This window comes from Cyanistes caeruleus, chromosome 4 (genome assembly GCF_971803275.1).
Source record: "Cyanistes caeruleus chromosome 4, bCyaCae1.hap1.1, whole genome shotgun sequence".
In the NCBI taxonomy this organism is placed as follows: domain Eukaryota; kingdom Metazoa; phylum Chordata; class Aves; order Passeriformes; family Paridae; genus Cyanistes; species Cyanistes caeruleus.
In genome coordinates, this window is record NC_141704.1 from 47,636,290 (window position 1) to 47,654,532 (window position 18,243).

The following is an 18,243-nucleotide window of genomic DNA, read 5'->3' on the forward strand; positions in this document are numbered from 1 at the left end:
AGCTGCTCATGAAAGGAAGTTCTGATTACAAGGCTGTCACAGCAGTCTAATGCTAATCTTTATGCTTAATGGAAATTTCAAGGAGAGGAGAACACTGAACAGTTCTTACCCTCTGGAACTGGGAACTGATGTGAATCGCAAGCCTTCCAAACCCCAGAGACCCCAGAACGTGATAATTCACGGGAGTAGTTTAAAAATAGAGGGGGTTAAAAATAGTAAAAGTTCTTTCTGTTGATATGCTGGTTTAAATCCATATAGGTTGCATTTTCTGGCTACATAGGCTTGAAATCTTTTGAAAAATGCAGCTACTTAAAAAGCATATAAATAGCAACTGAGGACATTGTATAATCCCCTAAAATCATGAACTTGGTCTTACACTGATGACCATGGTTTTGACACCGCAGAAGTGCCCTGTTAAGAGTCAGGATCAGGAGTTTTATTCCACCCAGATCAATTCCTTCTACAGGAGGATGATAATTAAACCCACAAAAGCTAAGGCATGACTTTCTGCTTTTTATTAACAGGAATCTCAGCTGAGAATAAGGTTGATGGTTTCATCTGAAACACTGAATTCCTGATCGTGCTGTACAAATCATCTCTCTTTCCAAGTCATGTAAAGGGGCCAGCATGAGAAGATGGATGGGTCTGACATGGACAGCCTTCTGCAGGCTACCCTGCGAACCCTGAGAGCTTGCCTGACATCAGTGCTGTGTGCTACAACTCCAGTCTGTCCTTGAAATGCCCTTTGCACTGTGATTTGATGGGGTTACTGGAAAACGGTCCTACAGCTGTTTTCCTGAGTGCCTGTCTGTGCTCCAGAAACCATCTCAGTTACAGAGTGTTTAGGACTCTTCTAAAATACTTTTCTTTCTTTTTCAGGGTGTAAAGGTTTTAGGGTGCCAGTGAAGCTCTTGTGACAAGGCAAATCCTAACATCCTTCTTCAGATGTCATTTAGATTTGACTTAGTCAAAACTCCCACTGACTTCACTGAGCCATTTGAGATTTGGCACTAGGACATTAGCACATTGCAATCAGCTATGAAAGCAGCAACAGAACTGAATCCCATAGAGTCACATCAGAGTAACATACTTTATTTCCATCCAAGTAAAAAGGTCTTCCGTGACTTCCTTTTCTGGCCAAATCTAAATCTAAACACATTATTCATCTGTGCACAAGTCTGTTTGCTTTCCAAGCCAAAACTCACTAGAAAAACAGGAAATAAGATATAAAACTAGGTTGCTCTGCTCTGTTAATTTGTCAAAGCCACAAAATGTGTTTTTCATTAGCTTTCAAGCATGGGGTGCTTGTGTTTAGTGCATGTTTAGTGCATCTGTCTATCCATCCATCCATCCATCCATCCATCCATCCATCTTATTTTTTCTGAGCAGAGCAAAAGTTCAGCACAGTTTTCAGCTATATTGCTTAGCATCTTTTGTTTAGAGAAAGCAGCAGACATCAAAATTTTAATTATGTTTCAATCTTACAAATTAGTTTGTCCTTGTGAAAGGGGAGCAAAACAAAGTCAAGAAACTTGTGCTCATGGATCTGTTGGTGGCAGTCTCAGTGGTTCAGGAGGCATAGTCCTGCCTAAATGCCTTCCTAAGGGCAGCTGAGAGCAAAGGAAAGTCATCAGAAGAATCCCATCAATTTCTAAGTGCACTGCATCACTCCACAGAAAACAGTGTTCACCATTTCCATGCTCCTTAGCCTGCAATTCCTTACCAAACCTCCATGCAGTAAGACATCCCTATATCTCTTCATCTACTGACTGGGTTTTCAGAAATGAATGAAATTATTTGGTGGCTGATGACTTTTGGTAGACTCTTAGAGCGGTTGTAAAGGTATGTGTACTGCACCTTGGGAGCTTTGGCAGCTTTGGCAGCCTGTGCTGAAAATGGAATTCCATAAATTCAACATTGTTGTTTAATTTTGTAAACTTTTTGTAAACTCCAAAACTGTATAGATGTGGGAAATGCTCTTCACCGAGTCTCAGTACACCCAAACACTCCAGTTTTAAACAATTAATTTTACTAGAAATATGTGGGGGTGTTTCACTAAGACATCTATATTCACTGTGTTTGTAAGGACTCTATGAGAGGTCAGAAAGTCCCATTTACTTGTAGGTATATTAATCCTAACTATAGACCTAGACAACTCTAATTCAAGTTTTCCTCTTAATTTACTCAACTGTGTGTTGCTAAATACCATACACTCCAAAGAGTGCCCAAAAGTCTTAAGCAATTCCACTATTCTTTACAGAAGCAGAGTTTCAAGATAGAGCCCAGAAGCAAAGCCAAAATATGTCCCAAATTGTGCCAAATTTCTGTGGCAGGAACATATTCTTTTAATCGTAATTGAGATGAGTTCAAATGTGGTGTTGTACTTTGCCCTGGATTTTTCAAATTTGAACCATTATCTGTTGATGATCACATTTGTTCCTAAGGCTGGTAGACCAGAACCTGTGAAGAACTTTGATATTCACAGTGGACCCATGAACACCAGCACCCAAATTGTTACCCTTCAGACCAGGGCTCAGATATGACCTGATGGGAGGCCTCTAAAATCCTTAGCTTTTCAAAGGTTTTGAAGGTTCAGCCTCTGTACATTTTCAGAAATACTTCAGCTTTCACAGGGCTCAGCAATTTTTCTTCTGTGTCATGCATGAACTGCTTGTACCTTACCAGAATTCAGAAACAAGAGTTTCTGTGCTGAGCTGTGTCTGGTGGTCTGCTCTCAAAGCCTCCTCTCTCATGCACCAGGAGGCACAGTCTTGGCTACTATTCCCACTTAAATCATGCTAACACCATGGACTGTCCCAGAGTTGTACTTCTCTCCTTTGCCTGGGAGCATTAAAAAACTCCTATTTCACATCTCTTTTAGACTGTCTAACCACTAATCTGTGACTTACTCCACCTTCCAGTTGGGGCTGTGTCCCTGTGAATACAAGAATTAATCATTTCTGATGCCTAAGAGAATACCCAGACAGAGGCTGGCTTTGTGGGTAGGATGCAACTTGTCTGTCTGTTGGCTGTACATGAGCAGTACAGGAGCCATAAGGCCAGTATGGGAAGGGAACCTGCCCTAGAGGCGACTCCTATGATACTGGAGAGAGCCCAGTTCTCACCAGCTGTTGTTTCTCCAGACAGTGGCTGAGACTTGCCACTGGCAGCAGTGGGACAGCTGGAGAAAGCTGGGCAGAAAGACACTGAGGGGGTGTGGGAGGGTGGGGGGGTGGGCACCAGCACCAATTGGAGGCAACTGGAATGGGCTATAAGGAAACAGAAAGCACATCAGAGGTATGAGTGTGCCCTCCTTCCTCCCCATCCTCTCTGCTCCTTCTGTGACAAACACAACAGTGTGGCTGGACCTGCTGGCTAGGGAGGAAGGATATCAGTTTTGCATGTCAAGTAATGCAGCATTGTTGGAAGCCGCTTGCTGCGACGCTGATTAAACCACAAACAGCTTTCTGAGCAGTTTTTGGAAATGAGGTGGATGCCCACCTGGGCAGCATTCCCCCTTTCCACTGGCATTTTTGCTGCCCTTGGATGTTTCCTGCACCACTGGGTGCTGAGCAGTCGGGTGGTGAGCACATTGTGCAAATACATCCACACTTGCCAGGCATGCTCCCTAACTGAGGATGTGTCTGGCCATTATGTTGTCTCTGTGATTTATCATTTTCCAGACTGAATACCCATCAACATCCTTGTGTTCTCAGTGAGATGTTATGTGCTGGGGGCGTGGGAGGCTTCATCAGAGTCCTCCTTCCCCATTCTTCATAAGCAGGCAGCCTCTTTCCTTCTGCCATGCAAAGCAAAGGTTCAACTATCAGGGGGAAAATCTAACTTCTGGGACAAATTGTAAACTTGCGCAGCAAAAAGCATGGACAATTAAGTCCAGTGACTGATTCTTTATTATAGACTTTTCACTCCAGGTTCATGCATGGGAGGTCTAGATTCATGTGGTGCATGAAACTGAGCAAAGGAGCATTGAGAATAAGGGATTAAATTAAAGGGAGGCTGGGATGGTGGAAACTGTGGGAGGGAAGAGCATGTGGGAAGAAAGAAGGGAGGAAGAAAGGGGAGATAGGACGGTACAGGCAGTTGAAGAATAGAAATAGGTCAGTGGGTGATTCTACAGATGGTGTAAATCATCACGTGCTGATCTCTTCTTCCGCTCTGCTGACTGCTGGAGCTATCATTTAACATATTTTCATGATGTCTTACTGAAAATAGAAGTAACTCTCCTGTTTCCAGAAGGTGAGCTGTTGAAAGTTAAAAACTAGAAACTAGTAGCTCTTGGAAGCAGCTCCTCATTGATCTGAAAGTAGAGCTGAACTGGAAACTTCCTAATGAAGTTTATGTCCTTGTCACCTAGCATGTTTCCTGCTTTTTAAAGGGGTGATTACAGTCTCATAATGTGTTTTTCTAAATTGCAGGAAATGATTATTTTTAATGTGGCATCCCCAAAAGAATTGTTTTCACCTCATTGTATGTTTTTGCTCTCATAATTTGAGGTGTGTAAATATCAATACATGGTATTTCCAATTGTACCCAGATGCAGAGCTTTCCCTGATTTAAATTCACCATCTACTAGGCTTCTGAGCACTTTTGTGGAACAGGAAGACAAGATTCAAGGGTTTGTCTTTCCTCATGGGCTGCAGGATTTGGCTAGTTCAGAGGATATATCTGTCAGAAGACTTTTCTGGATCTAGACTGGGATCTCTTGTACTTAATTTTCCACCACAAATATCCCCCTTGAGGTTCATTTGTCTGTCCCAGTAGCCTTGCCAAGAAGAACTAATTGAAGTAACGTCTAACAGCATTGTTGGACACTGTGATTTTAATTTCCAAAGTGACTACAGTAATTTTTTTCAGCTGGGCCTTGCTGCTCTTGTTGGCAGCCATCTTGTTTGAAATGATGACTCTTCATTCTTCTTGTTGATGGTCTTTTTAAGTCTTGAGGCACCAGCTGGTCTAGTTTGGAGGATTTAGATGAAATCTCTGTAGGTAAATGGGTATCCAGAGATATCTGACCCTGGAAGGATATGTCTCTCAGGGCCACACAGACCACGTGGAGTCCCTGTGCTGTGCATGGAACAGAAGGTGGCCTTATTTTGCTTCGGCTGCCAAGCGTAGCAGCAGCCTAAAGGCAGGTTTTACTATGTGATTGTATAATTTCCTATACATAATCATTTAGAGGAAGTTCTTTTGACCTCAGTTTTGTTGATGAACCACCAGAGTCACATCAGGCATTACAAAGAAAAGAAAACCCAACTAGACCTGTACCTGTAACACAACCATGTATTAGGAGCTCTGTATCTACACTGTATCACCAGGCAAAGCTCCTGTACAAACCCAAACAAGTCAAGCCCACTCAGGTGCTGCTGGCAAGGCAGAGCAGAAACAGCCTCCACGGTCTTTATGTGTCAGATGTACCTCTGTGACTTTGGAATGAAGAGTTCTTGAAACCAAAGAGATGTGTGGTCACAGAAGTACAGTTCATGGCAAATTTCCAAATAAAATTAGAAGAATCATCACATTAGACCATTTAAATTCTTTATGTCTTCTTCATCAAGTTAGTTTCTCTAAGAATGAATTATCTGTATGTATCTCACAAAAAAGGATAAATAATCGATAGTCATGATTGGATGGATAATGTTGCACAGGCAACATTCTCATGACTCCGACATCAACATGTAGAACTGCTGTAATCCAGACCTGGAACAGTTCAAAAACAGTTTTGTAAACAAAAACAGGCCCTGACTTTGTTCTTGGATTTTAAACCTGATTGCAAATCCTTTTTTTTTTTTTTTTTCTGAATGCTGCTCATCATTCCAGTAAGACTGGAAATCTTAATTAATTAATTTATCAATTGTGATTATCTCCAGGAAACAGTTTCATGCTGTGAAAGTTATTTCCAGGGAACAGTTTCACAGTTATGCCTGCTGTCAGAAATTTTCAAACTGAAGATGTATCAACTAAAACGATATCATATGTTCCTCGTAACTGTGTGTGTTGTGACAAAAAGACAGAAGAGGAAGATTTATTGGAAGAAGATTGCCAGATGCTGTCCAGAGAGTAGAGAAAGCCATTAGCTCTAAACTGGGTGAGTCCCTGTTCTTTACCAAGCCAGTAAAGTCCAGGCATTGTAACAAATGCTGCATGTGTATTTGAAAGTTTGAGTGGGAGACAAAGAATAAGAAAATATCTTAATTGGATGGGGATAGAATTAGCTTCAAAAGTCAAAACATAAGGGTTTGGGGGTTTTTGTTAAATTAAGACACATCTCATTTTATTTATATATATATATATATATATATATATATATATACACACACAAACACACAAAAATATCTTTAGCATTCCAATTATATTAAAAATGTGTCTTTTGTAATTTATGGAGGCTGTGAGTTTTAGAAATCTGTTTCCCATTTATCCCCTTGCTGCTGCTGCTGGAATAAACTAGAAACTTTGAGTTCCCAGGTAACAGCTAGGTAGCAATCAGCTAGTGATCAGTACAAGTAGTTCATGTGAAAGATCAGGCTTGTTCCTGAGCTGACCAGGCTGCTCTCTTCCACTAAACACACAGACCTTTCAGAACAAGAACATAAATTTTCTACTCCCTATTCTTAGAGTAAAAGGCTCAGGAGAGAAACCATGTGAGAAACTACCAACAGGAATACGGAAAGCTGTATCAGCCTGGAGAAATATGAGCATGTAAAAGAAAACCTCCAGAGAAGGAAATTATCTAGTATTTATAGAAAGAGTCTGCCTGAGGCCTTCACAGTAAAAATTTAGTTGCTGTTAGGTGTTCACCATTCTAGTGGAATTTTGGGGTAAAAAGTGAACAAGAAATTCTTAGAAACTGCTGCATATTAGGATATTTTTTTATTGGCTTCCAGATATTGACTTATCTAGCAGCATGATGAAGAAATCTGGATACAATACATCTATTCTGATCTAAAAAAAAATAAAAAATAGTGGTAGATGAAAGAAAGAGAACCATTTACTTTTATTGGGTCTTTTTTTTATCTTTTCAGTTGCTGATTTATTTTTGCACTCATAGAATCTATAACATGACTTCCAAAAAGTTTTGGAAGAAAAAGACAGCAAAAAGTTCCCAGTTGTCAGCAAATTTTAGGCAATTAAAAGGAGGGGTTCAAAGTAATCAAATATGAGAGTTATCACAATAAAAAAAATTGTTCAGGCTTAATGACAATAGCATTATGAAAATCAGTAATATATTTTCAATTAAATATGTGAATACATACATAAAGGAGGTCTGAGAGGAGTGTGTACATCAGCTGCAAAATAGCCAGTGGAAAGAAAAGAAAGAGAGATATTTAAAATGAGAACCCAAATGAGTTCTGATACTGAAGTGATCAAGAGCTGAGAGAACTGTGGAGATAGCACTATGAAAAAGAAAAGGTGAATCAGTTAATTATAGAAATGCTTATTATGGTATAATATACTTGGTGTAGCATCACGTGTAGTTTTGTAGCATTGAGGTTAGAAAAGAAAGTCACTTTGTGCAGGGCTATATTGGGGATATTTAAAAACTCTTATGGGAGAAAACCGATGTAAAGAAAATATATGATCAAAGCCAGAGACTGTGTGTTTGGGAGGGTTTTTGAGGGTTTTGGTTGGTTGATTGTTTAGGTTTAGTTTCTTGGGGTTTTTTTCTCTATTTTTATTTCTTTGTTTTGTTTGTTTGGCTGAAAGCGTAACTGTTGTTAGAAATGTACAATAATATTAAAACACAAGTATGTTGCCATTGGGGTCATACAGCTGAGAATTGACCTGCTTGCTCAGTGTGGTAACCCAAAATATGTACAGTTTTAACCTTGTAGTTTATCTGTCAAGATAGATTAGAGCAAGAGAAAACTTTCTGGATGGTTTTACTACCCAGATATGGCTGTCTTAAATTGCAAATCAGTATAGAGTATCTGTCAAGTCCTGTACATACAGCTGTGAGATGTTTGCCTGTATTTAACTTAGTCATATATGGCTTTATAGATTGTTTAGAAATGGATGAGTAGTGTATGCCAATCTTTGCAATGAAAAAAGTGACAAGAATTTCTGTATTTGTAGTATAATCTCCATGAATATCATGATTACAATAAGCACAGAAATTACCTTCAGACTCCATCAGATAAAGGCAGTTATTTGTTAACTTTAAACTAATGCCTTTAGGTACCTGCTAAACTACTGAGGTATGTGCTAAAACATCCTACCTTTACTGGATTCAACAGCTGGGGACCTTTCCAAAAATTATAGATTGCTCATATTGCAGCCATGGTGGGAATCCCTGGAATCTCTCCTAAAGGTGGCTTCCCACAGCTGCAGCCATTTTCAAATGGAGCTTTTTCTTATACAGTTGTCATTTTAATTGTAATAATGACTTCGTTAGCTGTGCAAGTTGTTTTGATAATAAAAATGAAATGCTTAGCAAAATGAGTAGTTGATTTCAATAGAAAGAGAGGCTCTTTCTTTACAAGACAGGACCAAGTAGGAAACATCAGATAATTCCTAGGAGATCCTTTGCTCAGTCCTGATCAGAAGCTTTTAGCTAAAATGATTTTTGCCATATCCTTTCTGTTCTTGTGACAAAGCTACAGTTTGCAGATTACCAGAAGGAGAAGCTTTGGCTGCCTTTACTAATGCTGAGTACATAATGTTAGAAATAATGGAAGGGGGACAGTGAACCATGTGTCATGGGCTGTCCCTGCAGTGGTTTCTCTTGGAGTCACAGACTTCTCTGATCATCCTTGCTTTTCAGAGCAGCAAGTTTGTGATGCAACAGGACAGATTTTGTAGGAAATTCCCTTCAACTAATAGTGCTATAGATTCTAAGGCCAAATTCATGTGTACTAGAATGGAAAGGCAGTGATGGTGGGAAACAGTATCACAAAGCATATAGTCAGAGAAATGGAAACAAAACTGCAGTGTCCCAGACCTCAGGGCAGTCCAGATAGCATCAGTGAAAGGACAAGACTGGCTTGGAGTGATGTGCATCCCAGAAAGACAGGACAAAAGCCCTACTGTAGCTTATTTCTGTGAGGACAGAGGACTAATGCAGTAACAGCCCGTACCAGAAGGCAATACTGATGTGCTAGTGGCTTACAGACAATATTAAATCTTTCAGAACGTAGATAAATACCCCTGCAAAGCAGGGTGATTTTGAAAAGGCTGCTAGTGAAGGGTAAGGCAGCCTGATATGTCAGTCTTCTCAGGAAATTTGTTCAAAATGCTGTTTGGAGAGTCCTCGTCATTACAAAGATATGTAATACCTAGGATCAGCTTGAGGCAGCCCACAAACCACCAGAGATAGAGATGATTACTTTTTGATGAAGGACAACTGTTGTGTGACTCTTCACTCAATGTGTTCATTATTCAGAATTATTTGCACCATAGTTTGCAAGACCCTGGTGTTCCCAAGCTATCTTCAGCAGTCTTAGCATGACATAAGGGTGAATTTAACAATCTGTTTCACAGGGAAATTGAAGGGCCATCTTAAACTTCAGGGTCAGGGCCTTATCCTGTACTACTGGGCAAATAGCCTTCTCAATTGAAACAACACTTTTTGGCAGTTGTATCAATATTTTAAAACTAGTAAATCCTCCTGAATAATATGTTCATGCATTTTAAATCCCCTGTCTGCATTTTTCTTTCTTTGCCTTACCTTACCATTTGTGGAGCTACAGCAGCATCAACAGAGCTACAGCATTTGCTACAGAATAAAGTGCAGCGTGTCTGTAAGAAAAGATCAAATTGAATACATGGGAGTTTAGGCAAACAGCAGCATTTTCAGCACTCCATGCAGGGCTATAGCAAACTTACTCTATTTTTCTGTGTTTGTTTGCAGGCTGTAACCACAGTCACTATACGCTTCCTGTGTATTATAATTTAGTGTCTCATTTTCCCAAAGCATTGGGCAGATCATTTTGAAATGTTTGTAAAAGATGCCTTTTAAGCAAACAGAGCAATTAAGATGGCCAAAGGTGAAACAAGGCTGCTTCAAACTGTTCTGTGCCCTGGAGCAATCTTACACTAGTGGGATAAGCAGTTTATTTGATAATTCAATTTCGAATATTTTCTGAGTGTAATGAAGTGACAATATAATTCTGTGATAGGAAAGTTTGTTATACGAAATTTTAATGAAAGCCTCTTTTGTTCTGCCTTTACTATTTGTAAAATCTGCCAATTTACTTCATGCACAACCAGTGTTTTAACTAGAGATGAACCTAAGGTTCTGGTTTTTTAATCTTTTTGAAGTAGGATGTATTGAGTTTGTCCTTTTTACAGAGAAAAGGATGAGTCAAGATAGCTATTTCAAGGAATGCATTAAGTCTCAATGTCTGAATTCCATGCCTTACCAAAAAATTTTAGTCTATTTGACTTTGGTTTTAATATTCTAATTTTTTTTCCTTCTTTAATAATTAAGTATTTTTACTTTAATGTCCTGATAATATAATTTTTCCACATACATCCAGCCATTCTTTATATTCTAGCATTTAGTATAAATACTTTCTACTCCAAGTATCTCCCTCTTTTCGAAACTTATGCCTAATCTGTTTCAATTTACTTCAGGCCTTACATAAGTGTATGTATGCCTCAGGAACTTGAGCGTTATTGCTTTCATTTATGGAAATTTGAATTTGACAAACTGCTTTCTTTGCAAATAAGGAATAAATAAAAACAAGGACTTTAGGCCATTATTCATGAACCATGTCATCACAGAGTGACACTTACCAGAACAAAACACTTGCTCCTTGTTTTAGATTCTTCATGTGGAAACTTAGATTAAAAGTCCCTTCACTAAAAGAGTATCATTGAAAATTAAAGTGTCTATGCAGCCTTTTCCTGGATTTTCCTTCACACTCCACAGGAGTCAGCTCCCAAAGGCTGAGGACTTGTGGCCCTTTGCCAATCGCCTTGTCACTGCCTCCTTCCTTAGAAGGTGATCCCAGCTGCTTGGTTTCCCCACCCCCTCATTCCAGGCTCATAGCCCTGTCACCCAGCATCCAAGCAGTCAGGTGATCACCTGCTCACCTGGGTGACGGCTGAAATCTTTTTGCATATGCCACAGCTCTCTCAGGGATAGGGATTGAGTGGTTCCCTCTTGTTCTGCCTCTTCCTCCTATTCTTGTGCTGGCCCTGCTCTGTTCTCCTTTACTAAACAATCTCTCGTGTCCATTTCTTCTGGTGGAAAGGGGTGACTGACACTGGCAGGGGGTTGGTGCTCTGGTTCAGGTGCAGGGCCTGGGGCCAGGGTTGGAGCAGTTGCAGTGCCTGTCACTTTGTCATCGAATCCAGGGAGATTCTTTTCCCTTGAGGATCCTGAATAGTGCACGTTGCAGTGATTTGTGTCTCTCTGGAATTGCCAGGCTGATTGCAGCCTTTTTCCAATTATTTTCTTCATTTTTCTGGATCCTGCACTTGTTCAGGGCTAAGTTCCAAAATGCTGGAGGTACCCACTGTCCTAGGCATTTGTCCACACTATCCCACACACCCATCCACTCCGAGCTGTCCAAGCTCAGCGCAGATCTCTGGGTGGTTTTCTTAAGTAGTTGTTCAACAAGACCTGGAACACAGTCAGAGGATGTAGCAATAAAACTCTTCTGGTTTGAGCATCCCAAGGATATCTGAAATTTGCAAGAGCTGTAGTAACTAGCCTGGAGGAGAAGGGAGGTATCTACTCCATGGATTATGCCCCCACAGTGGGAAGAAGAGGAGAATCAGTAAAAAGGTAAGACTTGTGCATTGAGGGAACAGTTTAGTAATCGCCATGAAGTAAAAGATGATGATGATGAAAGGAAGATAAGAAGAGAAAGAGGAATAAATCCCAAGAAAGACAAGTGATGCACAATGCAATTTCTCCCACCCACTGACCAGTGCCCAGCCAGTCCCTCGGCAGTGATCAGCCCCACCTGTCCAATTTCCCCCCACCTTATATATAGTGAACAGGACGTTCTGTGGTAGGGGATTTCCCTTTGACCAGTTCAGGTCAGCTGTCCTGGCCATGCCCCCTCTGGCTCCCTGTGCACCTCTTCACTGGCAGAGCACAGAAAGCTGAAAAGTTCTTGACTTAAAGTAGGCACTACTCAGAAACAACTAAAACATCTTTGTGGAATCAACAACATTCTCACACTAAATCCAAACCACAACACTGTACCAGCTACTACTTGGCCACGGTCTTTGCAGAATATCAAATGATGGTAGAAATATTCTCTGCAGCCCAATCAGTAAACCACTGCCAAATGTATGGGAAATGCTGATTTATCACTTTTGCACACATTTCAATTACTCTATATGCATAAATGACATATAGGACAATGCAAAACTGAGTCTAGAGAATCTTGAATGGAGCAAAAGAAAAATCATTCCCAGTTCTTTAATTCTCAAAAGAGATTGGACCAAGATTTTTTTCCATGTTAATCAGTTCTCAATAAAATATAAACAGAGAAAGGAAAAAAATGTTAAAACAAGAGTAAACTATGATATCATATTTTAATCAGATAAAATGTTCCTTTGAGACAGCAAAAGTTTGTAAATCTCTATTGGCCTAGCAATTTATTACAATTTTGTTCCAAGAGAGTATGGGAGAAAATAATGGTGACCAAAATTATGAGCCCAAATCATTAAAAGAAAACACAACAGAAATTAGAGATGCTTACATCCAAGGATCATCTCTGTTTTAATATAAAGCTGTGTAAACTCTACAGAATGCAGACATTTCCAGAACAGTAGAAGCCCTAATTGTGAAAGCTCCCAAGCCTATTCCATTTCATACAAGATAGTACATATCAACTGTGACTGAAATAAAGACAGCCTTGGCATAAGTTTAAAGTTTTTGAACATATGGTTGTGTGATTTACTTGCTCAGATTCTCTATTTACAGCTGGGTAAAGGCTGGACAACACATTGAGATAGAGATCTTTTTTGTAATTCTAGATCTAGACAAAAGTACCAAAATTACCGAGGGTAATCAGGACAAGAGTGGCTGGAGAGGAAGAAATAAATTTTGTTCCTCTTATAAGGAATCATGTCCTAGATATAAACTTATACAAGGGATAATATATTTTGTGTTTTCACATGCAATGAAAAGAAAGAATTCTTTGTTTAAAGACAAAGACAGAAGTGACCGCACATTTTGGTTACATTTAGACTACAAGGCAAAATGTAGAGGACCAATCTCATAAATTATGAATCTAAGGGAACCAAGAAAATAAAAAAAACTGAGTTTACCTTAATATAACTTACATCATAGGATCAGGGGAAGATGTAAATTCTGTCGACTCAGATTCTCCTTTCAGTCTAGTTTTAAAAAATGCTATAGTTAAAATTAAAACAAGAGCTCAAACAAGCTATGAATATTAGAACAACGTGAAATAATTAATGTTCAAAGAAAGCAAATATGGGAAATGTAAATTTTTTAATGATCAAATATGATCAAAAATGATTTAATGATCTATGTCCATTGCAATCTATGGAAATGTTTGTAGCATACAGTGGAATTTGAAGTATCAGCTCACAACAAGATAGTTTTAAAGACCAAGCACTTCCCTCAACAGTTCAATCATTGATCAAAGACACTCACCCATGAAGTCAGGCTTGCATGGGAGCAGTCACGCAAAGGAGAGACTCAAAAAAGCTACTTTGTGTATAATGAAAACAGCAGATTAAGGCTCCATAAATATCTATTAAAACCCTGTAGGATGAACAACAATTAAAGTTCTACTAAAAAAAATCAACTACCAAAAAGGTTTTGTCAGTCTTTGCAGTTCATGCAATATTCAGCCTTGCTATCTGTTAGGGGGATTTGAGTACATGCCTTGAAATGAGGATATCTTTCAAGTTATCATAATTTAGAGATATCCTTACCAGAGGCTCTCTGGGACATTAAAGTTTTTCTTGTGTATTTTCAGGCCAACAAGGAATACTTATGCAAATGAGATGAGGCTACTCTTTCTTAAGCACTTGAAATCCTCATGCCCAGGGGAGAATCTTATGTTTACACAACCATATATTAGCAAAATAAAAATGAGGGCAGTGATCCCCACTGAAAATTTGTCTCCTTCTGTAGCTGGTTGTCGTGGTTTTAAACCAGTAACTAAAAAAATTACTTATTTCTTGTTGTGAGATATGGATTAGAACAAGAGCAAAACAGGCTTAAAACTTAAAAGGAATAAAGACAGTTTATTAACAAACTACAAGAATAAGAACACCAGAATAAACTTTCTGAAAACCCCCTTATTTTCCACATCTTAACTATTTCTCTGTACACATGACAACATAGAGACAAATAACTTTAGGACTTTGGTGGTTTATTCCTTTTAAGTTTTAAGCCTGTTTTGCTCTTGTTCTAATCCATATCTCACAACAAGAAATAAGTAATTTTTTTAGTTACTGGTTTAAAACCACGACATTGGTACAGGAAATTGTTCCAATCTGGGGTTTGCTCAGATGTCAGTTTGATGCCTAATGACTCTGCTTAAGCCTGTTGTAATGTATGTTGTTCTGAAACATCCATACCAGAGATGTGCCAAGAATGCTAAAGCATCCCTTACCCTATGTATCTTCTCTTTGTGTGGATTTGACAGGAAAAATTGCTGAGGGGTTACTTTTAGGAAAGCATTGTTGTAAAAAAAAAACCATTTATTTTTTCGTGATCTAGCTTAAGTACAAAACATTCTAAAGCAAGAAAGCACTTTAAAGTATTTGTAAACAAATTACATTGGAAGTTTAATTGTTTACAAATTCAGTGAACCAAGACAAAAGTAAAGCTTACCTTGTCCTTTTTGCTCCATATCAAATCTTGTCTACTTTTATAGTTTCTAATAATTCTGTAAAAAAAATGAACTAGTGGGGAAAAAATTCTCTGCTGTCAGCAAAGAAACTTTTTTTATCCTGATTTTGGATTTTCTCATTAGGATATTCATGACCTCAAATAAACTACCATCAAATCCTGAGTATTGAAGGATCCTTGCTGTATAGGTTGTGTCTTGATAAGGGCTGCTCTTCGGGTAGCATCCACAGCCACCACAGGAGCAGCTTTACTCTTACTTGTAAGCATTTGTGAATTAAAGTTATTATTTCCAGTGCTCTTCATGCAGGGTGTTGTGTTTATAAATACTGGCTGTATCAAGATAACCTTAATAAGGTTTCTGTCATGACAGTTGTCTTGGAAGGCTCACGTGGATGGAGCAGCTATTCATATATTATCATCATTTTATAGCCAAACAGGCAACAGTATCAGACTAAGGCTAGCAGAAGTTTCCATATCTATAAGAGGGTTCTCTTTCTCAAATTTCTGTTTAATTGGTGTTACAAGACTGCTTGACAGCACTAATTAATCTATAGTTAAATTCAGCATTAATATTCCCATATTATCAATGGGGGAGGAGAGTAACAGCACTTCATGTAGCTCTAGGGAACAAGCCATTGCCAGAAGAGAAGCAGAGCACAACATCTCTCTTTTACATGCTCAGCTTATTCCTCCAAAGAGACTCTCTTCTGACCTGTGGCATCCCATACGTGCCTCCCCTTAGCCAGCAGTTCACTCTCCCTCTCCAGGAGCTATCTGGCTCTTCTGCTCCCCCAGCAAAGGCCAGTGCCTGTAAGGATTAGGGGGCTGAGCCAGGTGAAAACAGAGATTCTTTTGATGGTGTGTGCCTGTGTTTGGGTTAGCTTCCAGATGCAGCAGATCCTCAGTCCAACTGGCCACACAGCTGCTCGAGTGCTCACACTGGCAAAAGGGAGGCAGCAGGGTGGCCTCTCTCAGGGACAGCTCAGTTTTAGGTTACTTTAAGCTGGTTGCAAAACCATACCCATATCTTCAGAGGAATGGAGCCTACACAGAGCCATATGGTTTAATAAATGACAATCTAACCAGTCTAACCACAGCCAGTACAAATTAATCCAAGTTTTGTCATCTGCTTTCACTGCGGTCAAACAAGTGGTATCTTTGCACCACTAAACATTCACTTCTAAACTGCCAGTCAGGAAATTCATAGCTATTGTCTATCTGGAAAGCTCCCTTTTCATTTCTTTCCCAAAAAAAAGGTTAGTGCAAAACATCATAATATGTACTTTTCACTTATAGGAGAGTCCAGTGCACACTGTTTACTCGGTTGTCTGCGTAGAGGCCCATTACGCATAAATCAGTGCAGAGAAACAAAGGATTGTTTTATTACACAATGAAATTTTCCAAAAAGGATCTTAATTTCCTGTTCAATAAATGGCACCATTGTTTACTTGAAACAGATACGCTAAGAGGCCTGGAGGAATTTTGTTTTTAGGAGACGGACTTGCCATCATGATGAGTAAGAGTGTTGCATAGTTCTTGACAATGTCAATTAAAATGTATTTTGATTTGAAGGTAATTGGCAAAATGCTATTTCAAAGCTTGACAAATTTTCCAAATGGCAAAATCTGAAATGAGTCCAGTTCTTGGGATAATTTTCAGATTGCTCAAAAGTATTGCTTAATATCAACAAGAAACCAGCTATGAAGAAGCTCTGTAAATTCCATGCTATTAACGGCTGTGCATTTCATATACAAATTAGCAGACCTGACAAGATGTGTCAACATCTTAAATCCCTCAAATTTTGTTACCCTGATTAGCAAGATATTAGTGAGCAAAAAGACTACTCTTAGTCTTTTTCTATATGAACTCACCTGCCAAATCTTCTCAATTGCTTTTTCTCAACCACAGTATCTATGACCTTTCCACCTTCCAGGCCACTCTCACCTCCTAAAGACCTCTATGGACATTCATCACCTTCCTCCTTTTTGTTTACTTCTCTGAGATGCATCTGTCCACAGGCCACTGAACTTCCCACCAAACCTTTCTGGCTTTCCCTGTTCTTAGTCTCATGCTCTTACCTGCCCAGGGACACACAATGCCTCAGGTGCAAAATTAGGTTCTGCCATTCCAAGGATAATTTATTTTGAAATTACATCTAATTCTGTGTGGATTGTTGAAGGGGCAAGTTTAAGCCAATTTAAGAGGAGAAAGATAAAGCTGAAAAATGTTGCAATTGTATTACAATACCCAAGATGCAACACTCAAGACCTTTGTCTTGAATGAGATCATATTTCCATTTTTCGACCCTGTGTGGAGCAGAACTGACCTGTTCTACCATAGCACATGACAACACCTTGTCATCCAGTAGCTCAGATTCTCTGCTGTATGCAGATTTTGCTGTTTGCAAGATGGGATGAGTGAGAGGATTGTCAAGCAGCTGGTTGTGGTTCCAGATTCTCCAGTTGAATCAGTGCTTGTCTGGACAGCTCTAAGCAGTACCAGCTGCTAATAGTTCCCCTTGGGATCATTTTCTAATTGCAGATTACCAGACACAGCAGGACATCTCTTTCTTCTCCAGGGGTAATTCTTATGCTGGGATGGAAGGGAGGAGATTTATGAACCAAATAAACTGTGAACTGTCAGTGTGGCAGAGACAACTAATCACTTCATGAAGATCTGAGAGATTTCTGATACTTCAGTGCTCTTTCTTGCAGGGAATCTATCTTTTGCCATAGTAATATCAGCCTGTTAACTCATCAGCGCAAATATTATACACCAGAATGACTTCACTGATGTTTTTCAGGTGATTCCTGTCTGGGTTTATGCTAACCCAGGACTGTGCTGTTCTATCAAGTTCACGTGTCTGTGTCATCAGTTGTACTGAACTCACTTGCCTGGTCCATCTCACTTGAGAAAGCCTCTATCTTGTGATTTTCCCCCAGAGAAATCTGATTGTCAGGTCTTTAACGTTACATCAATGTAAAGAACGTGTAGCTGTATGCCTAGGATGTGATTTCAGATGAGAGTTTCAATAGCAGTGGTGATTCTTAAAAACTTAATATTTGTTAGTGATCTCTTTTTGAATTCCTAGCCAAAAAGATTTTGACACTTCAGTTATAATGTGGTGCACCTATTTTTTCTTACTAATCTTTGGAAAGTGCAGGAATCCTGCATGAAAGATGACAAAATACTGATTAGGATTTCAAATCCCAAGGCTCTCCAAAGCCACAAATTTTTCCAGAAGATCCTTTTTGCTGCTGTTGCCTATCTCAACTGTGTCTGTGAAGCATCAGCCTTAGGATGGCACCTAATAATGCGTGAAGAGCTGTTCGTACCTGTTGCTTGTGGCAGGAATTTCTGGCTGGCACTAGAGGGCAACGCCGCTGCTCTCAGCATCGCTGAGCCCCTGCCAGCTCCCTGCTGACATCCCGGCT

General features: G+C 39.4%; 1 long non-coding RNA gene across 1 annotated transcript; it reads right to left on the bottom strand.

Moving 5' to 3' along the window:
• Nucleotides 1–3,847: 3,847 nt before the first annotated feature.
• LOC147653620 (uncharacterized) lies at nucleotides 3,848–17,244 on the bottom strand. The gene is made up of 6 exons (XR_015285531.1): nucleotides 17,136–17,244; nucleotides 14,792–14,846; nucleotides 13,264–13,317; nucleotides 10,753–11,645; nucleotides 9,683–9,753; nucleotides 3,848–5,718 (listed from the first exon to the last, which is right to left on the bottom strand). It is a non-coding gene; the product is annotated as an uncharacterized LOC147653620 (long non-coding RNA).
• Between the last annotated feature and the right edge of the window lie 999 nt (nucleotides 17,245–18,243).